At 39.5% G+C, this 27,500-nt stretch overlaps 1 protein-coding gene across 2 annotated transcripts in view; it reads left to right on the top strand.

Annotated features, from left to right (window-relative positions):
* LOC137615276 (gamma-tubulin complex component 4-like) overlaps positions 1–27,500 on the top strand; it is an 818,550-nt gene that overhangs the window by 347,787 nt on the left and 443,263 nt on the right. The gene's annotated exons all lie outside the window — the stretch shown is intronic.

Below are 27,500 nucleotides of genomic sequence, written 5' to 3'. Positions count from 1 at the left end.
AGCAGTTTATTGTCATATTCTCTGCCAAAGATTTACTGAATTCTATGAGAATAAATAGGATTTTGAGGATTTTATGTTTAAATACTCTTCCAATGTTCATATTGCTGCTTCTCCAGAAGCTCGTTTTTTTTTAACACCCTCGAAATTTTTGAAAACTTTGCCCATTTTCTTTCTTTTAAAAAATACAAGCCCCCCAATAAAGTAATAGGACAATTTAGTGGTTAATTGCAAGTAACACTAATAGTAATCCATCCTTCAGTTTAGAATTTGCAAGTATTCTTTGACATCACAAGTCAGTGGGGACACAGGTGGGCATATATATATATATATATATATATATATATATATATATATATATATATATATATATATATATATATATATATATATATATATATGAACATCAGTGAGTTTAGAAATAAAAAAAAATGTTATTAGAATTCCATTTATTATCATGAATCCCCCTGATGTTCATATTACTGATACCCACACGCTGACGAAAGTGAAATGCCATCGATGGAAAGAGATAAGTCAACAAAATTAAAATGTATATCCTAATTAGAATTCTAGACTGGATATGTCTAGAAATTAATGGGAAGTTCTCACAGACCATATCCTAAATGGTCTCCAGATGGTTTTCCAATGTTTAATCTATACAAACTTCATAGGAATAATAATGGTTTTGCAACCCATTTACATCAGGGAATTTCAAAGTTGAAGTGTTGAAGGTGAACGGTCAGTATGTGACTGAACCAACTGATGTTAGCAATGCCCTGGGCTGATAATTTTTCAAATGTATCATGCAAGTGTGAAGCAGCTCCTGGTCACCAGTATAGGAGCATTGAAGAAAAGAAAATGTTGAATTTTGCGACAGGAAGGGAAGAGTCTTGTTTTCTTTGTACTGGAAGAGAATTTGATTTCCCACTTGCTACATAAAATGATACAGCCCCTGGACCCGATGGAATTCCATATGCAAGGATTAAACATGTAGTTTTTAATACAAAGTTATTTATTTTAAGCATTATTAATAGAATATGGCATGATCATAGTTATCTAAGTGTTTGGGAACTAGCCATTATTTTAACCTTTTTAAAACCTGGTAAGGACATATTTTTAGCCGCAAACTATCGACCAATTGCATTGACATCTTGTCTATGTAAAATCATGGAGAAGATGGTCAATGCAAGACTGGTGTGGTACCTTGAAAAGAAGGGCATTTTATCACCCGTCCAGTGTGGATTGATGTGTTGATACGACGTGAGTTCTCTATTTGTGGAGCCTTTGCTTCCAAACAACACCATGTAACAGTCTGTTTTGACCTTCGGAAGGCATATGACACCGCATGGAGATATGGTATACTTAAAACCATTCATGATTTGGGATTACGAGGAGAGCTACCTTTGTTCGTTCAATCATTTATTTTGTATCCACAAATACACATATATACTCATGTTAAACCAGTAGGAAATGGTCCTACCACATCCCTAGGCACCCTATAGAATTTAATAGGAATCACAAACCACTTTCTGGCTTCCAGTACAGTGTTGAGAAAGAAATATAAAAACGAGTATACATGGGTAAGAGTGGCAAATGGAAGAGTGGTAGACATGGCATAAAAGGATTATGTGTTAATAACTAAAAGAATGTTTGGAAGATTGAAAGACGTGCACGTGTTCAGGGGTATGGCTAGCGGTATGTCTGATAATTTTTTGGTGGAAGCAAAATTTGCTGTAGCAAAAGAGTGGGGGGATGTAAAAAGGAGCTAGTGATGGTTGAAGAGTTGATAAAAGCGGAGGTAGAAAGTGAGTATCAAGAAAGGATGAAAATGGCATATGACGAAGTGAAAGTAAAAGAAACTGGTAATTTAGAGGAGTGGAAGTTTGTGAAAGAAAATTTTGTTGAGATTACAAGTGATGTGTGTGGCAAGAAGTTTGTTGGAAGCAGCATGAGGAAGGGCAGTGAATGGTGGAATAAAGGAGTGAAGGTAAAAGTGGAAGAGAAAAAGAGGGCATTTGAAGAATGGCTGCAGAGTATTAGTGTAGAGAAGTATGAAAGATATAGAGAAAAAAATGTGGAAGTAAAGAGCAAGGTAAGTGAGGTAAGGAGGGCGGCTGGCCTGAGGTTGGGTCAGGGATTGGGTCATTCATATGAAGAGAATAAGAAGTAGTTTTGGAAAGAAGTGAAGAGAGTAAGGAAGGCTGGTTCGAGAATTGAAGAGACAGTGAAAGATGGAAATGGAAGGTTGATAAAAGGAGAGGAGGGAAGGAAAAGGTGGGTGGAATATTTTGAAAGTTTACTGAATGTTGAGGATAATAGAGAGGCAGATATAATTGCTGTTGCAGGTGTTGAGGTGCCAGTGACGGGAGATGAGAATGAGAGAGAGATTACAAGATAGGAAGTGAGGAGAGGACTAGATGAGACGAGAGTAGGAAAAGCACCTGGTATGGATGGTGTGAGAGCTGAGATGTTGAAGGGGAGGGGGATGACTGTACTTGAATGGTTGGTGAGATTGTTTAACGTGGTTTTGTGTTGTCAATGGTACCAGTAGATTGGGTTTGTGCCTGTATTGTACCACTATATAAGTGTAAGGGAGATGTGCGTGAGTGTTGTAATTCAAGGGTTATTAGTTTGTTGAGTGTGTCTGGAAAAGTGTATGGTAGAGTACTGATTAATAGGATAAAGGATAAAACAAAGAATGCAATCTAAGAAGTACAAGGGGGTTTTAGAAGAGGTAAGGGATGTATGAATCAGATTTTTACAGTTAGGCAGATATGCGAGAAATATTTGGCAAAAAGTAAAGGAGGTGTATGTTGCGTTTATGGATCTGGAGAAGCGTATGATAGAGTTGATAGGGAAGCAATGTGGTATGTGATGAGGTTATATGGAATTGGTGGAAGGTTGCTGCAAGCAGTGAAAAGTTTTTACAAAGGTAGTAAAGCATGTTTTAGGATAGGAAATGAAGTGAGCGATAGGTTTCTGGTCAGAGTGGGGCTGAGACAGAGATGTGTAATGTCGCCATGGATGTTTAATTTGTATGTTGATGGAGTGGGGAGAGAGGTGAATGCTCAAGTGCTTGGACGAGGATTGAAACTGGTAGATGAGAAGGATCATGAATGGGAGGTAAATCAGTTGTTATTTGCGGATAATACTTTACTGGTTGCAGTCGTGGTAGAGAAGCTTGGCCGATTACTGACAGAATTTGGAAGGGTATGTGAGAGAAGGAAGTTAAGAGTTAATGTGTGTAAGAGTAAGGTTATTAGATGTACGAGAAGGGAAGGTGTTGCTAGGTTGAATGACATGTTGAATGGAGAGTTACTTGAGGAGGTGGATCAGTTTAAGTACTTGGGGTCTGTTGTTGCAGCAAATTGTGGAGTGGAAGGAGGATGAAGGATGCAAAGTGTTGGGGTAGTGAAGGGAGTGGTAAAGAAGAGAGAGATGGGCATGAATGTAAAGAGAGTTCTGTATGAGAAATTGGTTGTACCAACTGTAATGTATGGATCGGGGTTTTGGAGAGTGAAAGTGACTGAGAGAGAAATTGAATGTGTTTGAGATGAAATGTATGAGGAGTATGGCTGGTGTATATCGAGTAGATGGGGTTAAAAATGAAGTATTGAGGGTGAGAACGGGTGTAAGAAATGAGTTAGCAGCTAGAGTGGATATGAATATGTTGAGGTGGTTTGGCCATGTTGAGAGACTGGAAAATGGCTCTCTGCTAAAGAAGCTGATGAATGCAAGAGTTGCTGGGAGATTACAAGAGGAAGGCCAAGGTTTGGGTGAATGGATGGAGTGAAGAAAGCTCTGGGTGATAGGAGGATAGACATGACAGAGGCAAAAGAGAGTGCCAGAAATAGGAATGAATGGCGAGCGACTGTGACGCAGTTCCGGTAGGCCCTGCTGCTTCTTTCGGTCGCCTTGGATGACCGCGGAGGTAGCAGCAGTAGGGGATTCAGCGTTATGAAGCTTCATCTATGGTGGATAACGGGGGAGAGTGGGCTGTGTCACCTTAGCAGTACCAGCCGAACTCGGTTGAGTCCCTTGTCAGGCTGGGAGGAATGTAGAGAGGAAAGGTCCCCTTTTTTCATGTTTGATGTCGGCTACCCCCCAAAATTGGTGGAAGTGCCTTGGTATATGTATGGATGTTGAAATAGTTACAAGAATGACATTTTATATAATTTTCTATAGATTTTTTCATTCCTAATCAAAAGAAGGATTCTCGTGCTCTCCTTAATGTTCTATCAATATCTAAGTGCCCTGCATACATACTTGCATGTACAATGTGGATGGCTCGATTAATTAAAGAGGAAGAACTACCTGTCAAAATTCTCCTCCCTTCTTCTCGTAAGCACAATATAAGATATCAATATAAAAAAATTCTCACGAGGCACATTCAGAAATGATGGATAACTCTCTGATTCCCCTTTAATCACTGCTCGCACTCTTTCCATGCATTCCTCTTTTTTTCTGTCCTTCTCGAACTTCCTTTATGTCCCAACATCCCAAGTCAATCACACCTGCATCATCAGGGCGCTCATTCTGGACACCCACACGTATTAACGTTTACTATCTCCATCTCTCTCTCTCTTCAACATCTCTAACTCACTTTCTCTATCGCTCGGGGAACACATTTTCTGATTGCTTCTCGCGTGAATTCATATCCTGTTCTCTATTTTGATGGGGGTCTTCTATATTGTGGTTTCGTTCTTCGTTCCTCTTTTGTGCCCTAGTTGTTACTCCTATTACTGCACCTCTAGAGAGGGCATCAGTTACCTAGTTAGCTTTACCTTTTATGTGGTGAAACTCCTTTTTATTAAATTCTAACAATCTTTCAATCCATCTCGCTTGTCTAGATGCCAAGTCTCCTTTGTAAAATAAATCACGTAATGGGCGATGATCACTTTGCAACTCAGTCGGGTGACCTAATCAAAAGAACTGATGCCTCTCTAGAACCCAAATAATAGCCAGTGCCTCTCGATCGAATGTACTATAATTCTTTTCTGCCCCTTTTAGTGCCCTGGAAGCAAAACAAATAGTTCGCTCTCTACCCTTATCATCTTGTTGAGAAATTACACCACCAATAGCTACGCTACTCGCATCTGTGATAACTAAAAATGGGCCATCAAATCTAGGATATGTGAGTAAGTCATTACTAGTTAAGGCAGCTATAAAATGGTTAAAGCCCCTTTCTTCTTCCACTCCCCAATTTATTACTTTTTGTTTCTTTAAAGCATCTAGGGGTCTTGCTATCTCTCCAAAACCTCTTATGAATTTACGGTAATATCCAGTGAGCCAAAGAAAAGCAGCTACTTCCTTAGGGGTATGTGGCCTGGGGAAATCTCTAATAGCTTCTACTTTACCTGGGTAGGGTTGGATACCTTCTGGGGTTATTAAATGACCTAAAAATTCAACCTGTTTGCAGAAAAATTTACACTGACTAATTTATTTTCATATGTCGCAATACAGTGAACCCTCGTTTATCGCGGTAGATAGGTTCCAGACGCGGGCGCGATAGGTGAAAATCCGCGAAGTAGTGACATCATATTTACCTATTTATTTAACATGTATATTCGGACTTTTAAAACCTTCCCTTGTACGTAGTACTGTTAACAAACCACCCTTTAATGTACAGAACACTTAATGCATGTACTACAGCACCCTAAACTAAAACAGGCACAAATATTAAAGGCGATTTTATATCATGCGTTTCCTAAACACCTAAAAAGCATGATAAAAAATGGCAACCAATGTTTTGTTTACGTTCATCTCTGATCATAATGAAGAAACAAACTCATTTAGTGTACACATATATGTATAGGTTAGTTTTTGCATCGATTACTGTATATTGATTATACAGTACTGTATGTTGATTTTTTTATTACCAATGTTTTAGTTTACGTATTTTTCTTAGGACTTCCAAATGAAATCTTTTTCTTTATGACGCCGCCTGAAACGACGGCGTGTACGCTCAGTAAACAACCACGCTCAGAACAAACAAGGCATTTAACGCGCATGATGATAGTGATAAATAATGATACAGTACATACAGTATTTAAAGTAAAAGCATTTACAAAATATGTTACCTTACAAATATAAATTATACAGTATTGTACGTAGCAAAGCAGGAAAACAATTTACGAGAGAGAGAGAGAGAGAGAGAGAGAGAGAGAGAGAGAGAGAGAGAGAGAGAGAGAGAGAGAGAGATTGTTTTACGTACGTAAATGTAAATTTTAAACAAAAAAAATATGATAGGTTACAACATGTAGACTTTTAAAACCTTCCCTTTAACTTAATGCATACAGTACGTACATTACTAAACTATAAAACAGGCAGTAAGAATATTAAAGTAAAAAATAAAGATTGTTACTGTACTCACCACGAAAGAAGTTGAAGAAAAACTTGAATGGTGATGGCGATGAATTTGCTGCACAGTAGAAATGATGATGATGAAGCTGATGATGTGTTCTACTGTGCAGTCAATAATAGTATTTTACGTCTCTTCAGACGGAGGTGTCTTTTCCTGGGACACCTCTTCAACTTCTTCCTGGGAAACTTCTTCAATTTCTTCCGAAGGCGTACTAGCAGGAGGAACTGGCTCTTTTTTGCGAGGCTGGAAGAACATTGTGATCGGAAGTTGTTGCCACTGCTTCTTTTTTCGATCCAAGAGCATCCTGTAGGGAGTCATGATGTCATCAACCTTGTTGGAGAATTGCATCGAGCGAACCATATCCTCGTCCCACTCTTGTAACATTTCTTTCGCCTCCTTGATATGGTTGCAGAACTTGGCAAGCTGTTCTAATGTTAAGCCCGTTTCTTCGACATTTTCTTGGGTCTCTTCCTGGGTATCACTCTCTTCCTCACTTGCCGATTTCGTCAGGTCTTCGAGGTCTGCGTCAGTTAGGGGCTGGGAATGGCAGTCCAACAACTCGTCGACGTCTTCAGTCGTCATGTCGCCAAACCCGTCACCTCCAATTATGGCAGCCAACTGCACAGATTTCCGTATTGCAGAGTGTTGGATTTCCGACGGAGTAAATCCCTTGTCGTCGTAAACAATATCGGGCCACAACTTCTTCCAGCTCGCATTCACGGTTGCAGGTTTCATCTCTTGAAGTGCCTTCTGAATATTCTGCAGGCACGTGGCTATGGTGTACTGCCGCCAGTACTCCTTCAAGTTGAAATCTTCATCCTCGTCATCTTGGGCAGCATCCACACACGCAACGAGGTCCGCCAAGGTATTCTTCGTGTAGAGGGCCTTGAACGCCCTGATAACCCCCTGGTCCATCGGTTGAATTAATGACGTGGTGTTGGGTGGCAGGAACTCAACCTGAATGCCCTCATGCGACAGGTCAGTTGCGTGTCCACCAGCGTTATCCATAAGGAGAAGGATCTTGAATGGCAAGCCCTTCTCTACGAGATATTTGCTGACTTGCGGGATAAAACACTGATGGAACCAGTTGGAGGTCAGCATCTTCGTAATCCATGCTTTTTGATTATGCATCCAGTACACGGGAAGGAGATTCTTATTTTTATTTTTCAAAGCGCGAGGATTTTTCGACTTATAAATAAGCCCCGGCTTTAACAAAAATCCAGCAGCATTGCCACACATCACGAGGGTAACGCGATCCTTGAATGCCTTAAAGCCAGAGGCTTTGGCTTCCTCTTTGAACAGGAAAGTTCGCGACGGCATTCTCTTCCAAAACAAGCCAGTCTCATCCATATTAAAGACTTGTTCCGGCTTGTATCCACCTTCGGCGATAATATTCTTGAACGTCTGGTTCACGTAAGTTTCAGCAGCGGCAGTGTCAGCGGAAGCAGACTCCCCATGCAGGGAAACGCTTTTCAGGGCGAAGCGTTTCTGAAACTTCGCGAACCATCCTTTGCTTGCGGAAAAACGTTTCTGAGGCTGGGAATCAGTGGATGTCCCTGGTTGAGGATCATCTGCATCATCATCATCTTCAGCATGGTTGCCGTCGTCGTCTTTAGGTTCCTTTGCAGCAAAATTCTCATATAAACTCAAAGCCTTTGTTTGGATGGTGTTCGTATCCAACGCTATGTTCTTCTTCCGGCAGTCGGCAATCCACACAGCTAAAGCACCTTCCATGCGTACGATCGTTTTATTACGCGTTGTAACGACTCGCTTCGCTGATCTGCTAAAGGTGATTGCAGCCGTCTTTCTAATGTTCGCCTCGTCCTTTTTGATATAGCGAACGGTGGATTCGTTGATGCCAAAATGGCGGCCGGCGGCCGCGTAACTTCTACCATCTTTTAACATGTCGAGAAGCGTAACCTTCTCAGCTATCGTCATCATCCTTCGGTGGCGTTTAGGCTCACTACCAGCCTTAAGAGAAGCAGAACGCTTGGGAGCCATTACAGTAGGATTTACGTACAGTACTGTAACAAAAAGTTCAACTTAAAAAGGTCGCACACAGCACAGATTAAACTTCACAAACTTAAGAACGTCTACTCAATGATACGCGGTAAGAGAAAGTGAACGATCCAGCCCCGCGAGAACTTTGATGCTGCGGGTAGAAGATGCGGGCAAAACACCAATCACAGGCTAGATAACAAAACTTGAGTTCTGATTCGTCATCTATCAGCGCTTGAACCAATCACAACCCGTCTTACAGTACTATGATGCGTTGGTTACTCATAGAAGATGCCCCGCGCATACTGAACGTACGTAGATTAAGTACAATACCGTAATAATAATAAATAATGATAATAATACTGTACAGTAATAATAATAATAATAATGATAATAATAATAACAATAATAATTTTATTAACAACAACAACAATAATAATAATAATAACAATAATAATAAAAATTTACGTATGCTATTTTACGCCTCTCTCTCTCTCTCTCTCTCTCTCTCTCTCTCTCTCTCTCTCTCTCTCTCTCTCTCTCTCTCTCTCTCTCGTACGCTTATTCGAAATGTGATTTTTGCAACAAAGAATATTATTGGATGCAGTACTGTACTACGTACGTATACATACAAAAGATTCATGGAAAAGAAGCACATCCATTACAGAACACACCATTCTAATATGGTATGACTGCATCTGATTTGCGTTTCATGTTCGATTTAATTTTACTACGTACTGAATTATCGTATGATCACATTCTCTTTTCGTGTTTTATTTCTTTCTGTGCTGAATTATATATCATATGTAATGCAATGAACAATCAGTAAGAGCAGATATTACTAATTACAGTATTAATGGAATTACAGGTAACAAAATATCGTATTTGGGGGTCTTCAGATTTCGCAGTATTTTCGAATTTTCCGGAAAATCCGCGATATGTATATATATATGGGTTATGGAAAAACCCCGCGAAGTGGTGAATCCGCGATTGTCGAACCGCGAAGTAGCGAGGGTTCACTGTACTCCTAAAACTTTACAAACATTATTATGTTCTTTAGCCGTTTTCCCTATAATTATGATATCGTCTAAATAAACAAGAACATTATGGCCAGTTAAGGAAGACAAAGTTGCCATCATTACTCTAGAAAAATGACTTGGAGCATTTTTAACACCGAAAGGAAGAAAATTGAACTGAAATAGTTGATCTTTTGCTATAAATGCCATTTTACATTTACTGTCTTCCTGAATGGGTATTTGATAGTATCCAGATTTTAAATCGATAGGTGTAAAATATTTACTATCCCGTACCTTCACAAGTAATTCTTCGATCGAGGGCAGTGGAAATGCATTAGCCTTTGTGACTGCATTCAACTTCCTATAATCAACACACTCACCAAGCCATCCTTTTTCCTAACAGCTACAATTGGAGAAGCCCAGGGGATTCGCTCTCCTCGATAATCCCTTGTTCCCTTAATTTGCTAATTTCCCTTTCTATCTCTCCCTGGAAATGAATGGGTACCTTATAAGGCCTTGACCTGATCAGTTCCGCCTACCGAGTTTCAATTCTAAAGGGAAATTGATCAATCCTCCCGGGTGGCTCGTCTCCAATTGCAATTACACCGGAATAATTATTTACAATGTTACTAACTACAGGTTGATATTCTTGAGGACATAGTTTTCAAGCTTGCATAATCAAGTGCTGAGTGCATTCGTCTGTGCAAGCTAGAGTTGTGGCTCCCAACATCCCATTATTAGCAATTTCACATAACTAATTCACACATTGAATTACTTCCTAACACAACTCTCTTATTTGACAAATTAACTATCGTTATATTAGCTCTGTTCTCTTTTATTTCTGACAAGCCCTCTAAGAATACATGTGCCCATCTCTCATGGGGTTTAACTACGACCTTGGTTCCCTCCGGGAGAGGCTGAAACGGGGTCACTGATGTGCTTGTAAGTGTCAGGGGAGGCAAAACTTCTCCTCTTTCAGGTACAGCTGTTACCTTACTTAATCGTCTCTCCGTTCCCACACAAGCACTTACTCTCATGACTTTCTATCGGCATAATGCACCCTCCTGCTTTTACTGATAATCTATCTTTTTCCCTGCAAATGCATATTTGATTACTGTACTATTAATAAAATCTAACCAAATTATAGCCTCGATTCCTGGAATTCCTAAGGTGGGCAAGACAAAAAAAATCATGTGAAAACTTCACAGATCCTACCTTAAAGTTGACGATCATTCTATGCCTTGCATGTAGTTTATTTCCTCCTGGCGTGTTGAGGATGATGGATGCTGCTGACTGTAGTGGGTTTGAGGATAATCCTTTTTCAGTCGGCGAAACCCTGGCTCCTGTGTCAATCAGCGCTCAAATGGACTTATCTGGTAGGTCAATCCTGCCTGCTAACATTCCTAGCCGCCCATTACGATATGTGGGGCATGTGCCAACAACCACGCCAGCAATACCGCTGCTCCCTGCTCCTGTCCCTAGTGCTGCGGGGGTGAGGTCGGGGTTACCGATGGAGGTCCCAGTGCTTGCTCTACCGAGTCCATCGTAGTCACTCTCACTGTTGCCTTGGCTGTTGCTTCTGATGTCATGCTGGGGGGGAACATCGATCTCCCTCGTCTCCCCCTTTCTCTGTTTCCTTTTCCTCGGATGTTGGGCGGGGTGTAGTGTGAGTGTGCCACAGCCCACCTGCCCTTGGCGTTTTTTGCTGGGCACTCGAGATAGATGGTCGTAGGCCTGACAAGTTTGACAGCGGGGGGATCCTTGGGTGGGGCACTCCACTCTTTGGTGCCCCTCTTCTCCACACTGCCAACATCTGAAGACTCTTCTCACCTACTGACTGCGTTCTCCCCTCTCCCGCTTTGGGGGCTAGTGAGTGCCTCTCATGGCTCCCACCTTCTCAGAATTGGGGTAGTTATTCTCAGTCATTTTTTATTCTGGGAATCTGTCTAGAATGTTTTGTATCGCTATCACTACATCTGCTAACGAGTGATTTTCATCAAAGAAATAACCAAATAAATACGGGTTTACTAATCTGCGAATATGTTTACGGGCAATTGCCTTTATCATCTAATGGGAGGTTGGCCATCTGTGTAGCAAACGAATCACAATCTCGAAAAATGCGAGTCGCAAAACTGAGAACTGTCTCGCTCTTTTGGTTTGTAATTTTCTTTCATGCCCCCCTTTCTGGCATCGGGTAAGGCATATATCTCAATTAAATGTCTTTATTTCAGTATAACGTCTTAATTTCTCTTGTGGCCAACACATTACCTCCATTGCCGGAGCATATTCTAGCAACCTAATTACTGTACAGTAATACCTTGAGATACGAGCTTAATGCGTTCCGGGACCTGAGCTCGTATGTCATTTCGCTCGTATCTCGGATTAATTTTTCCCATATAAAATAACTAAAGAAAAATTAATCCATTCCACCCTCTTGAAAAAACACCTAAAAACAGTATATTACAGTGGAAAAACATGTTTTTGATTGTTCTAATTCACAACCTACACCCACAAAATAACAAATACCTATGTACTGGTTATGATCTGCAATAAAATGTGACGTTATTATGGAGTTCTTACCTTCAAGACAGACGGTAGTGGCTAACGGCGATGTGTGCGGAGGAGGGAGAGAGAAAGGGGAGGAGAGAGACTTGACGGTAATACGTTCGGTACGCTACACTTTTGTAACACCACGTAACGTAACTAAAACTTTAAATTTAACTTGAGTGAAATTAGCTTACTGTACACAGACTTAAAAATAAATCTTAATCTTACGTTACACTAAACTTAATTCTAATTTTGTTTTCATTATCATTTTTTTACTTTACTTCTTCCAGCTTGGCTCTTTTTGTCTCGCTTTTTGACTCGGTTTCACCTTCACTTTTTGCCGGCCTTTTTAAAAGGAACCTATCTAGGGATGTTGTCTTTTGTCTCCCCTTCAAAATGTTATGAAAATAACGTACACAAGTGTCGTCACAAAAGTCTAACGCACGACCGCACGCCAACTTGTCTGGGTTCCTCTTTTCCATGAAATCAGAAATCAACTGCCACTTCGCTTACATGTCTCTGATTTCCTTCGTAGAAAGGCGGTCTTCCTCTTCTACCTCCTCCTCACTATTGAGCTCCTGCAACACCTCCGAATGTTGCATCTCCTGGAGCTCGATCAATTCCTGTGTCGTGAGCTCTTCTTGATGCTCCTCGACAAGGTCGTTCACGTTTGCCTCATCTACCTCCAGCCCCATGGACTTTCCAAGAAACGCGATTTCATCCACCACAATAGGTTCTGGTTCGTCAGGGTGTGGGGTATCGAACCCTTCAAAGTCCCTCTCAGCGACGGACGCTGGCCACAATTTCTTCCATGCGGAATTAAGAGTTCTTCGTGTGTCACCCTGCCATGCATAGTCAATAATTTTTAAGCAATGGATGATTTTGAGATGTTCCTTCCAAAATTCACAAAAGGATGAGATTGGTGTTGTCTTTGATATCGAAGCATTTCTTCAATAAATACTTTATGTACAGTTTTTTAAAGTTAGAAATTACTTGTTGGTCCATGGGCTGGAGGAGTGGCGTGGGGTTGGGTGAGAGATAAAGGACCTTGATGAACCTGTACTCATCAAGAATGTCCTCTTCGAGACCAGGAGGGTGACCAGGGGCATTGTCGAGGACCAGGAGACATTTCATTGGCAGGCTTTTCTTGGCCAAATATTTTTTGACTGCCGGACCAAAACACAGATTAACCCATTTTGTAAAGAAATGCTGCTTAACCCAAGCCTTAGCATTAGCGCGCCACAACATGCACGTTGGTTTTCAGAATGTTACACCAGTAGTGGCTTTACCTTACAGTCACCGCTGGCTTTGTTACTCAAGGCCAGAGTTAACCGGTCCTTCATGGGTTTATGGCCCTGTAGTCTCTTCTCCTATGCCATGATGAATGTCCTCCTGGGCATTTTCTTCCAGAAAAGGCCAGTTTCATTGCAGTTGAACACTTGTTGGGGGATTTATCCTAGTTCTGCGATAACTGAGGCAAAGGTTTTGACATAATCTGCCGCGGCTTTCGAGTCGGAACATGCTGCTTTCCCATGCATGCCTCACAACCGAGTGTATCCCTGTCCGTTTTTTGAAATTATCCAACCAACCATGCCTAGCTTTAAAGGTTTCCGCTGGTGTCGAAGTCTATCTTCTCTCAGCTGCTTGCTTTCCTTTCAAGTCATCGTAGATTCCGCTAGCCTTTTCACAGATGATCGTCTCGGTCACGCTATCTCCCGCCAACTGTTTCAACTTTATCCATATTAAAAGAAGCCTTTTCATTTCATCATTAATATCACTGCACAGCTTGGAAAGGATTGTTAGTCCTTTGGAAGGCTTGGTATTCTTTATAGCATCCTTCTGCTGGGGGATGGTACATATTGCTGATGTACTCCTCTCATATTGGCGAGCCAGCTCAGTCACTCGTACACCACTTATGTTTTTCAATTATTTCATGCTTTATTTCGATTGTCATCATATGCTTTTTCTTTTCATTACCCTTTTTTGCACTCGCTTGGTTTGGACCCATTGCTTATTCACTTAATTCTGTATTAATGCCAAAAACACGTAAAAAAGGCAAATACTACGGCCGATGCTCGGAGATAACTTCACGCGACAGAGATCGGACGGGAAAGAGTGAGCGATGCTGTCCATGTGAGCAGTCTATCACACACTCGGCTACCTAGCGGTTGCATAGGGAACCGTCTTGTATCCTTGTATCTCAAATTTTTCTTGTATCTCGGGGCAAAAATTTGCTAGAAACTTTGTATCTCAAATTTTTCGTATGTTGGGACACTCGTATGTCGAGGTATTACTGTACTTGAATTTCTTTTATTCTTTCTGACCTCCCATATATGGCTATTTCAAAGTCTCAAAAACACTTTGATCGATTGAAATCCTTCGTTGGGCCGCTGATCATCAAAAGGCCTAACACTTGCCTGGTGTTCTGGCAATTTTTGAACTACGACATTATCTTCACTTGGTCGTGCATGTGTACTTTCACTTGTTTGCGTTTGAACTGCGTTCATATACGTCCGATATGCTGTGGTTGAGGGCCGTTCCTCTTCTCGTTCAACTAGGAATCTGTTCATTAACTTGGCTAGGTTATCTAACTTATTTTGTAAGTCCCGCGTTCGTTACTCTCATCTATATTCTTCATCAACATCACTAAAACTAACTGCTCCTGTGTTTTCACCTCCCGCAGCAGCAGCGTCTGCCATGTTATTTCTCGCGTATCAGGGCATCTTGAACTTTTATTTTACCGGGTTAAAGAACATCTTTGCTCACAGCATACATGAACAGACAATATTTGTACGCCTGCACCAATTATTTCCCATGTCAACGGATAATGAGACATCAGAACATAGGTTTTTTTCACTCTATTACAAAAAGGTTTGTGAATACAATTGTGCACAGCCACTACTCTCAGGTGAGTACCTTGTCTAACGATCACTTGAATGGTACTGCTTAACTCTCGGCAAGTAAGATGCAATGTTGCTCTACCAATATGCTGAATTGTTAGGTTTTGTGGAATTCTCCACTGTGATGGAAATATACTGTCACCAATAGGGTCTCAACACATTACCTTATGAAACTAGGGACACGTCATGTATAACAGTTCAGTGATTGAGCCCTACCATTTGTGACAGTCATAGTACAGTACTCTTAAAAAGGTCATTAATCTCACTGTACAGTATAAAACAAATATTTCGCATACAAGGATTAGGACAAATGTCAGGAACAATGAGTTCTCCAGGGTAGTGTGCTGAGTGTAACCTTATTTGCACTAGCCATAAATGGGATATCCTCTGTCATTCCTCGAGACATTCTCTCAACACTCTTTGTAGATGATCTCTCCATATCATTTGCTGGAGCTAGAATGGCAATGGTTGAGAGAAAACTACAACTCTCAATTGACAAAATTATTCAGTGGGCTGATATGAATGGGTTTAAGTTTCTGGGGAGTACATCCAGACCAGGATATATAGATGAAAGGTCAATGGATCCCATGTGTAGGTGAAGCTAAATTTCTAGGATTGATTTTTGATCGTAGGCTTACATGGATTCCTCACTTACAGGTGTTAAAGCTAAATGTCTTGAGGCTCTGGATCTTTTAAAAGTACTGTCCCATACATCATGGGGGCCAGACTGCAAAACTTTAAAATTATACAAGACCTTAATTTTTTAAAAAATTAGTTATGGGTGTGAAATATACTCCTCAGCCACCCCAAGTCGACTAAAGATTTTAGATTCTATACACTATACTAATACAGTATCAGATTGACCACAGAAGCCTTTAGAACCTCACTTATCTCAAGCACCCTTGTTGATGCTGGAGAGTTAACTTTAGACCTTTACCGAAAATCTTCTTTTGTCCGATATTGGTTTAGGTTTCAAAGACTCCCTAACTCTTTAGCCTTTCAGACTGCAAGCCTTGTAAGGCACTCAACATACTTTGAGATGCACACAAAACTTCTTCAACCTTTTAGTTTTTGGTTGAAACAATTATCGAATAGTCTTGATATAATAAGAAGTAAGGTGCTTCCATTTAACATATCATCAACCCCTCCGTGTAAATTACCTCAGATATCTTTTTGTAAATATTTTATTGGTGTAAAAAAGAATATGACTGTCTTAGAAACCAGATCTTTTTTTATGGAACATGTTGCAGAACATAGGGAATCAAATTTTATATATATTATTGGTTTCACATCTGATGCTGGCGTTGGATTTTGAGTACATATTATTATTATTATTATTATTACTTACTAAGCTACAACCCTAGTTGGAAAAGCAGTATGCTATAAGCCCAGGGGCTCCAACAGGGAAAATAGCTCAGTGCGGAAAGGAAAAAAGGAAAATAAAATATTCTAAGAAGAGTAACAACAATAAATATCTCCTATATAAACTATAAAAACTTTAACAAAACAAGAGGAAGAGAAATAAGATAGGAGAGTGTGCTCGAGTGTACCCTCAAGCAAGAGAACTCTAACCCAAGACAGTGAAAGGCCATGGTACAGAGGCTATGGCACTACCCAAGACTAGAGAATAGTGGTTTGATTTTGGAGTGTCCTTCTCCTAGAAGAGCTGCTTACCATAGCTAAAGAGTGTCTTCTACCCTTACCAAGAGGAAAGTGGCACTGAACAATTACAGTGCAGTAACCCCTTGGGTGATGAAGAATTGTTTGGTAATCTGTGTTGTCAGGTGTATGAGGATAGAGGAGAATATGTAAAGAATATGCCAGACTATTCAGTGTGTATGTAGGCAAAGGGAAAATGAACCGTAACCAGAGAGGAGGATCCAATGTAGTACTGTCTGGCCAGTCAAAAGACCCCATAACTCTCTAGCGGTAGTATCTCAACGGGTGGCTGGTGCCCTGGCCAACCTACTACCTACATAGTAATGGTTTTAATTGTAAAGGTGCATTTCTTCTAACAGCTTCCATATTTACTTTCGAACTGTATGGCATACTAACCGCTATTGAGAAAATAGCGTTGGAGAAGAAGGGTAATTTTACCATTTTTAGTGAAGCAAGGATTGTCCTTTAAGTTTTAGTTTTAAAGTTTAGTAACCCTTTAGTTTTAAAGAGTTTAGAATGGCTTTTTATTACTGGACGGAGAGGTGTAATGGTTTAATTTTGTTGGATTCCAGCACATGTAGGTGTGTCTGGAAATGAGAAGGCAGATTTACTGGCGAAGAATGCTGCATCTGAGTTGCTACCAAGAAGGTATCTCATTCCCTGTAATGATTTCCTCCCTATCAGCAAGAAATTTTTTTATAATGATTGGCAACAGCACTGGGATAATCTAGATGGCAATAAAATGAGATGTAACAAATGTCATATCTCCTTGGAGGTATAACATGATTCCCCGAAAGTGGGAGACATCTCTTTGTCGTCTTCACATTGGTCACACTCGGTTGACACATTTCTATTAAAGGGCCAACACCAACCGTATTGCGACAACTTTTTGGTACCTTTAACAGTGAGGCATTTGCTGAATGAATGCCCCAATTATAGCAACTTAAGAAATAGATATCTGTTTTAGGCTTGAGGTGAAGAGGGCAGGTTCATCCTTGCCAAGATTCTTGGACATGACGTGTCCTACTATGCGAGCGGCATTTTTAGATTTATTTCAGAAGCAGGTCTTCTGAAAAGTTTTTAACTTTTATAATGACATCTTTATTCTTATGGTTTTAATTAAATATTCTTTTTTTATATATATAATAAATGATTTTGGTGTCAATGACCTTAGATGTCAGGATGCCATAAAACTTTAAATCAATCAATCAAATCTCGTGTTCTGCCTGATGAGGAGACTCCCCAAGAAGGTGAAATCGTCACACAATTTGTCTATGGCTGATAGCTTCATTGTGGCATTAGGCACAATTGTACCCAGATATTCTACTTCTGCTGACTGAGGTTCTGAGGAAGCTTCCTTCCTTACATGATATTCTTCAACCACATGCTGAAATCTTCCACAAGACGGTCACATCCTTATGACTTCATGCCTGGAGGTTATCCAACATTTCCTCTTTCATAGAGGATTTTCACACCCAGTGGTAAAATGCATGTTTGAATATCAAGTAAAGTAGGCAGTCTTTGTGGTTGGTGTCATGGAAGGATGTCTCTCCACTCGGAGCCATTATACCTCTGATTGCTGAGTTCTTGTTATACAGTACTGTAGTCCCTTTGGGAAGGAAAACTGCTCAGTCTCAGAAGTGAAAGGCAATCGCTCAGACCGAAGCCAAGTCTATATACGAAGGTATTGATATATCCTCCTCGATGGAATTGAACAAGCTAATATGGAGCTGTGAGCTAACTTGGCTTCATTCGGAACCTTTGACCCAAGCATCAGATCAGGACTTGACTCTTAAGGGGGCTGGCTAGCTAATGCAGTTTTTCAAGGACAGGTCTTTGACATTCATACTACTTAATAAGGTGACATAGGTCCTCTCCAAACTGCATAGGATTTTTGCCTCTGACATTCGGTTTTGCGACGCCAGGGTGATTTTATCCTGAAAATGAGCGTTTTTCTAATTCTATCCCCTCCCTTGATACTTGATATCAAGACCTGGGATTACTACCCTAATATGGACCTGATGTAGACCTCCAATCATATAGATTTTTTTTTTTTCTAAAATTTATTTTTTGCTAGATATGAATTTTTTCATTGTGGTAAAAAAAAATAAACCCTATAAATCAGGAAAAAAGTAAGAAAAAAATATATGAAGCAAATATTGGAAAAAAAGGTCTATTTGATTGTTTTAAAATTTCTTTCTAAACTATATACTAAATTTCAATGCTATATCTTTAAAACTAAGGGAGAAAATAAAAATTTGAAGGTCAATAAGTATAGTTTTGAGATACGAGCGTATAAAGTTTTTCTTTGTATTTTTACATACATACATACAGTGAACCCTCGCTACTTCGCGGTTCGACCATCGCGGATTCACCACTTCGCGGATTTTTTTCATAACCCATGTATATACATATATCACGGATTTTCCAGAAATATCGAATATACCGCGATGTGACCGATGGTGCGAGACTGGAGAAAGTAAGGAAAATTGAATCGTGATTGATTTTCAATATAAATGAAACTTTGAGGAGCAACACAGATATCATTTGTTAGAGAGATAGAGAGAGGTAAGGAATGGGAGGTAGTGAAAAGTAGCCCACAGAGAGAGAGAGAGAGAGAGAGAGAGAGAGAATGGGGTTTAAATGTAATAAACAAAAAACTTTGATAGGTTATAACACATTGGTGCTTATGTAATATCAACTGTATACTGTAGACGGTTTGAATAAGTTAAGAAATGGTATAAATGGTACTTTGTTAGTGTATTCGTACACACTCAAGAGCGGCAGCTAGATGACAGCTGATCTAATCACAGCCAAAAGTAAAAAAAAAAGAAGTCAACAATACTCGATTTTTAAAACAAACCCGAAATTTAAAACCAAAAGTACACGCTTTCTTAATGTGCAATTAACTATTTAAAGAGTGGCAATTTTCTAGAATAAAATATTTCCCAAAAAATAGTGGTTTGCTGATGAAATCGGATGCCGTATTTTTAGCTATGATTGCAATGGATGTAGACTCGGCCTAATTATTTCGTTTCGTATTTAATTGACACTAAGAAAACTAATTTTAGTTTCTTCATCTAAATGTAAGTATTGTATAACACGAAGAGAGAGAGAGAGAGAGAGAGAGAGAGAGAGAGAGAGAGAGAGAGAGAGAGAGAGAGAGAGAGAGAGAGAGAGAGAGAGAGAGAGAATCAGCTGTTGTACTCAAATGGCGTGTTTTTGTTTCGTGAGAATTTCATCGCCACGACTTTAACAACAACATACTGTACTGAACTTTACAGTATTATACAGACTACTGTAATATGATAAAGTAAAATATTTGTAATCTATTTTATATGAAATGGGGCTATTTTTTTTTGTTTAAAATTTACATTTACGTATGTAAAACAACTCTCTCTCTCTCTCTCTCTCTCTCTCTCTCTCTCTCTCTCTCTCTCTCTCTCTCTCTCTCTCTCTCTCGTAGATTGTTTTCCTGCTTTGCTACGTATGTATGATTTTATATAGATACGGTAAATAATATTTGTAATAACATATTTTGTAAATGCTTTTACTGTAAATATCATTATCTATCACTTTCATCATACGCGTTAAATTCCTTAGTTTGTTTACTGAGCGTACTTTATGACGCCGTCGTTTCAGGCGGCGTCATAAAGAAAAACATTTCATTTGGAGGTCCTAAGAAAAATTAAGTAAAACATTAGTAATAACCAAATCAACATACTGTACTGAATAATCAATATAATCGATGCAGAAACTAACCTATACACAGATGTGTAAATGCGTTTGTTTCTTCATTATAATCAGAGATAAACGTAAACAAAACATTGGTTGCCATTTTTTATCGTGCTTTTTGGCGTGTTTAGGAAACGCATGATATAATATTTGTGCCTGTTTTAGTTTAGGGTACGTTAGTACATGCATTAAGTGTTCTGTACATTAAAGGGTAGTTTGTTAACAGTACTACGTACAAGGGAAACGCATGATATAAAGTCGCCCTTAATATTTGTGCCTGTTTTAGTTTAGGGTACGTTAGTACATGCATTAAGTGTTCTGTACATTAAAGGGTAGTTTTTTAACAGTACTACGTACAAGGGAAGGTTTTAAAAGTCTGAATATACATGTTAAATAAATAGGTAAATATGGTGTCACTACTTCGCGGATTTTCACCTATCGCGGCCGGGTCTGGAACCTATCTACCGCGATAAACGAGGGTTCACTGTATACCAAAGGCACTTCCCCCAATTTTGGGGGGTAGCCGACATCAACAAGAAACAAAACAAAAAAGGGGACCTCTACTCTCTACGTTCCTCCAGCCTAACCAGGGACTCAGCCGAGTTCAGCTGGTACTGCTAGGGTGCCACAGCCCAACCTCCCACATTTCCACCACAGATGAAGCTTCATACTGCTGAGTCCCCTACTGCTGCTACCTCCGCGGTCATCTAAGGCACCGGAGGAAGCAGCAGGGCCTACCGGAACTGCGTCACAATCGCTCGCCATTCATTCCTATTTCTAGCACGCTCTCTTGCCTCTCTCACATCTATCCTCCTATCACCCAGAGCTTTCTTCACACCATCCATCCACCCAAACCTTGGCCTTCCTCTTGTACTTCTCCCATCAACTCTTGCATTCATCACCTTCTTTAGCAGACAGCCATTTTCCATTCTCTCAACATGGCCAAACCACCTCAACACATTCATATCCACTCTAGCCGCTAACTCATTTCTTACACCCGTTCTCACCCTCACCACTTAGTTCCTAACCCTATCTACTCGAGATACACCAGCCATACTCCTTAAACACTTCATCTCAAACACATTCAATTTCTGTCTCTCCATCACTTTCATTCCCCACGACTCCGATCCATACATCACAGTTGGTACAATCACTTTCTCATATAGAACTCTCTTTACATTCATGCCCAACCCTCTATTTTTTACTACTCCCTTAACTGCCCCCAACACTTTGCAACCTTCATTGACTCTCTGACGTACATCTGCTTCCACTCCACCATTTGCTGCAACAACAGACCCCAAGTACTTAAACTGATCCACCTCCTCAAGTAACTCTCCATTCAACATGACATTCAACCTTGCACCACCTTCCCTTCTCGTACATCTCATAACCTTACTCTTACCCACATTAACTCTCAACTTCCTTCTCTCACACACCCTTCCAAATTCTGTCACTAGTCGGTCAAGCTTCTCTTCTGTGTCTGCTACCAGTACAGTATCATCCGCAAACAACTACTGATTTACCTCCCATTCATGATCATTCTCGCCTACCAGTTTTAATCCTCGTCCAAGCACTCGAGCATTCACCTCTCTCACCACTCCATCAACATACAAGTTAAACAACCATACAAGTTACAAAGACACTATTAATAATTCATGATTATTATGGATTTCATGTTCCTTTTTGGATCATAATAAACCAAAACAATATTATTTATCATAAGTTAATTATAAACGAAGATCCCTTTGCTCAATATCTGGCTTTTTTAGGCTCCTGCCAGGTGAGAGTTGCTCCCTCCTTCATCCACATCACTCTCTCCTTCGCTAACTCCGTAATATCGCCGATATTACCCACTTTAGAAATCTTATTAGAGCAAATTTTCTTCCTCCTTATGTTAATGAGATGTTGAAATTGTCTTTTCCTTTTTGACATTATTAAAATTTTGCTGAAACCAAGAAAAATACGTAAAAGTGAGCGAATATCAGGGGTCAAACTCAAACATGTACTCTCTGAGGTTTGTGCAAGCATTGAAGGGTGTAATCATAACTTCCTGTCTTGTGACTCATGGACTATACAGATGCTATTGCGCACAATCTGTTTTATATTAAATTGTAATAATTATAAAAATTTACGGTAATAAGAAATTCTGCATTTTCTTGTAGGAATCAATGTTTTTGTCCAATTGAGTTACTTTTACTAATTACCCTGTAACTATAAAAATAAAAGGCATTTTGACAAAATATTTCGCATATGCATTCTCCATTGCCATAAGAAGGTCAGTGAAATTTTTCAGGATTTTGCGCTTTTTGTTTATACCCCATATATTGGCTTACCGGCCGGCCCCCTTAAAATAGTTTTCCTTCTTGTCATGCCCTCTGCAAAGAAGGTCAGCAAGTTGCATGGTCTCTTCAATGACATCGCCCATTCAAGGAGAAGGTTGCGGGTTACACTCGGTTTCAACGCTGAGCTAACTGCTAAGACTCAGCATCTGGCTGTAATGGACCTTAGGTTCGGCCCCTTCCAAATTTTGAGTCTTTGGGAAGTAACTGTTGATCCTGATCAGCTGTTACTATGTCCTGGAAGAGCTCTGGGGCATTATCTCAAGTGCATGAGAGGAGCTCTCCCTCAAATCAACCACCCAGTTGCTGAAGCCTTGACGAGGATGGAGGTCTTAGGGATTAGCAGCTGGGCTCTGATGAACAGTGGGAACTGCTTTCCTACTGGACCTTGGTGCCTAATTGTTGATCTAACTAAATTAGTCAGCACTTTCTCTTTTCCCTCTGGTTATTTATTTTATTCTTCCATCTCTTACTCTTGGGCATGAACTTGTTGACAACCTTGGCTTGTTTTATTATAGTTTGGCTGCTACTTTCGATTTGGTGCAGTGTGGGATGGATGGCATGCCATTTCAACCTCTACAAATTTAGATGCCATCACTCTCTAGCAGACCCCATTGGGTGCAGACTCTAGTCTGTTAAAAGTTGGGCTCCAGTGATCTGGTTATAAGCCACACATATTTGTGGGTAAGTGGTGATGCCAGGCATTGGAGTTGTTAGTGGGAGGGGCTAACTACCTCCCCCCCTGACCAGTGTATGCCCACCTAAATAGTGGCAGCCCCTCTTTAACAGAGGACTGGTCCCCGCTGAAACCTCTTCTCCTATTGGGCCACATGGGGTAAGAGGACTGACATCCTCCAATAAGAGGTGGATAACCCAGCTTGCTTCATATTTAAAAACTAACCCCTCTGTTGACGACCTGGAAACTCTATAGGACCATGCTACGGATCCTCAAAAACAAAGTAATTTGGGTGACAAAGAATTTGCGAATCCTTCATGTCACTCAAATTCCCATAGAAACTAATTATGATGTGCTGTTTGAATTGTTTCATGGTATGGTAATATCAAAGAAATTCGAATGGGGCTTAAAAATGAAAAATGGGATTCATGGATATCATTTGATAATCATGATGAAGCATTCAATGCAATCAGTGATATTATGAAAATTAAATCAATAATTTGAACATCAAGGGTGCTCTTTGCGATGGGGTACCTACGGATCTAGATATATACAAACCTGCAGATTGGATTGATAAAGATATAGAGGTGGTTCTAACCTCCCAAAGAAAGCCAAAACCACAGAAGTGGCTTATTACTGAGTCAAAAGGGAGTAAAGGAAATTATTTTAAGATATGTAAATTTCTTCAAAAGAAAGTAGGTACCATCGCACCGGGAGATATATCTCTTTTTGGAAGGAACAGTTTCTTCATAAGTGCCAAATCATAAACACAGTCTGTTATACTATGCAATTTGACAACTTAGAATGATGACATAAAGTTGGATTGGAAACCATAAAGTTGGATGTGAAACCCCCTCTAAACTTCAGTTATGGGAGGGGAGTAGTTTTCAATAGAGACTTGTATGAGTTTACAGAAGAAGAGATACTGGTCATGTGTCCTTTAACTGTGTGGATTGTGCATAGTCCCTGGAACATCAATTATTATCCTGACTTTCCAGGATGCTGATGTGCCTTTCCACATTTACATAGGAAATGAACGGATTAAAGTTCAAACTTTTAAACAGAAGTCGGTGCAATGTTTTAATTGCTGTAGATTTGGGCATTCTTCTAAAGCTTGCAAGAATGAAAAAATGTGTAGTACTTGCTCAAATGTTTACCATGGAGAATGTATACCAGAGGCCAATTGTTTAATATGCAATTTGAATCATAAATCTATTGACAGGAGCTGCCAGCAATATAAGTTAGAAGAGGCTGGCCTCAATAAATTCAGTACCGAACATATAAGTGTAGGGCATGTCAAGACGCTATTGAGTAAATCAACAAGCTATGCAAAAGCATTGAAATCTGGAGGAAAAAGTAGACAGGAGACATCCAACCAACCTATTACTGTCAGTATTACGCAAAAAAGAAAATTGTCATCCTCTGAAAAATAAGCAGCATCATAGGGCAGGAATATCACCTACTAAGGCTTTGCCCACCTCCATTAAACCATCATAAAGGATAATACTAACCTCTCTCATGCTATATCTTTGCCTGATTTGAGGAAAATGCCACAACCTGATAAATCACCACCTGTCAATAGAAAAAGAGAGAGACCATCTCTCACCCCAACCATTAAAGACACCAAAGTTATGACATCAAATGGATATTATGTTCTGTCTATTGATATTTCAGATCCACAAGAAAACTACTTAAAGTAATAAAAAATTCAAGTTGAGGTCCACCATCCCCCTGTAGAATTAGGTAAAAAGAACATTGAAGAGGGTAATGTAAAACCTAACTTATCAAGACCCTCACTTAAGAAGCCTACAGGAAATATTGTTAAATCCAAAACTGTCAATGGGAAGACCTCGTCCAAGATGTCTTCCATATAATAATCCATAGTGTTCTCCTCCATATTCCAATGGAATTATCAGGGTTTAAGGGGCAAACATGAACTCAAACTCCTCATTCATGAGCACTCCCTTATAGTTGTATATCTACAGGAGAGCAAGCTTTTTGCTAATACTCCATGTCCTTGATATTATGTTAGCTACAGGACACCATATGATCAACAAACAAGGAGCCATGGCAGAAGTCCTACATACATTTGCCGAGATGTTCCCAAAATATCTTAACCCATTTGTACCCCTCTGCAGGCAGTGGTTGTATAAATTGATATAGGGAGAAAATACACAATTTGCTCTCTTTATTTGCCTCCTAATGACATATCTTATAATGATTTATTAGAGGTAATCCAACAATGATTTTAATAGTAGACATCTATTATGGGGCAATATTTTAGTAAACACAAGGGGCAACATTATATCATCAATTGTGGAAAATGAAAATGTGGGACTACTTAATACAGGAAAGCCCGCGCACTTCCATGTTCAGACCTTGTCGTGCATTGACCTATCAATCACAAGCACTAATTGCCTTCTCGATTTTGATCGGAGGACATTAGATGATTGGCATACTAGTGATCATGCACCAATTATTATGAACACCAACAATAGTCCACCTTTACAGAGATCGCCACGATGGAATCTTGACAAGGCGGACTGGGATGGATTTCGTGAGCTAAGCGACATTGAAGGAAATGCAGAACAATTTGAAAGTATTGATGATGCCATAGACTTACTGAATGGAAATCTTCACACAGGAGGAGTCAATTCAATTCCCTAAACAACAGGGTTATTCAAATGATGACCAAAACTGAGTTATCAAGTGCACCTGTAGTGGGGAAAATGATACAACCTGATAAATCACCACATTTTAATAGGAAAAGAGATAAACCTCCATCTCTCTCTCACCGCCATCCATTAAACCCTGGATAGGTATCGTTATTTCACCACCTTGCATTGGTATCGATGGGTCGACCTTGACCCGCCGTACAAAAAAAAAAAAATCATAAAAAATCCATTTCCAAGCTAATATAATATAAAAAAAAAATGCAAAGAATGTTCTGATCTTCAAAATAAAAAAAGAGTAGATAAAAGCTAAGTCCAAAATAGATATTTATTACAAATAGATAAAAAAAAAATAAGTATAAAAACATGACTTGACAAAGATATTCACTTAAAATCTAAATAGGGAAATAAACTCAAACTATTCTAAGCACTTATTCTATGATAACTGAGCACTTTTTACTGAGATCGAGAGGGGGGAGGGGAGGAACCACAAGGGAATGTCTCCTGAAATGAGAATAAAAAGTATATTTTTTTTTTTTGGCCAAAAAAATTTATCCTCTTTTTCAAAAAATTTTTTTGGGTAGGTAAATGAAATAGTTAGTGGCTGAAATTTTTACAGGATATTGTATTATCATTGTACAACAAAAATGTGTAAAAGAATCTGCACTTGGATTTTATTTAATATTATATAAATGGGCAATTTAATTTTTTGTTTTGTTTTTTGCCGAGTTCTATTATGAAATTTTTCAAGAAAAATCATTATATCCATTGCTGAGCATTGTATCTATGCATGAAAATATCAGAAATTTTATAAAAAAGATGAATACATAGAGCTATGCCAGCTTATCTGTCGGATATGCTCACAAAATGGCCGCCAACCACACCACCTCGTAACGCCAAATCTGCTACCTAAAATGAAGAAAGACATGTCAATATCAGCTAGTTATTCATTTATATAATTGTTCGAGGATTTGCATAGAAATATTATGGTAGCTAGAATGAAGTTTATAGATTATTTTGCAATTAAAAAAAATAAAATAATGATCATAATTAAGTTATCATAAAGGTACAAACTTACAATAACAGGGAAAATTATAAACTTTTATAAAAACAATTGATAATATGCAATTTTATGAATTATTGAATGGTAAAAAATACAAATATTTATTTTTAGTTTCTTACCTAGAACAACCATCGAACACATTCTGGACACATTCAGTTTGGTGCTGCAGACACAGGTTTGTGACACTTCAAACAGGCTGTGTTTGTCTTGTGATCGTCCTTGGATAGGCAGCTATGTCATCTAACCCTTTTCGGCAGCTTGATATGACCACAGCAAATGTCAAGTCCAGGGTGAAGTTTCAGCTTGAAAGTTTCAAGCATTAGTTGACGGAGCAACTTAGAACATTTCCCCGCCGACATGTCGTACTGATGTGGCACTAGGGGAGCACACAAATCAAAAACGATCTCCTTGAGGAAAGTTTGCCTCGGCATCGGCTTGGAAAAGGGCATAGATGTGTACAAAATATAAGAATTTACCATTGCTATATTCAGTATCCCATAAAAAGACACAGTGGCCAGCGTCATGTCTTACGAA

The sequence above is a fragment of the Palaemon carinicauda genome, chromosome 21, assembly GCF_036898095.1.
Source record: "Palaemon carinicauda isolate YSFRI2023 chromosome 21, ASM3689809v2, whole genome shotgun sequence".
Taxonomy (NCBI): Eukaryota; Metazoa; Arthropoda; class Malacostraca; order Decapoda; family Palaemonidae; genus Palaemon; species Palaemon carinicauda.
The sequence above is the reverse complement of the archived record's forward strand: the minus strand, read 5'-3'. Positions and strand labels throughout refer to the sequence as shown.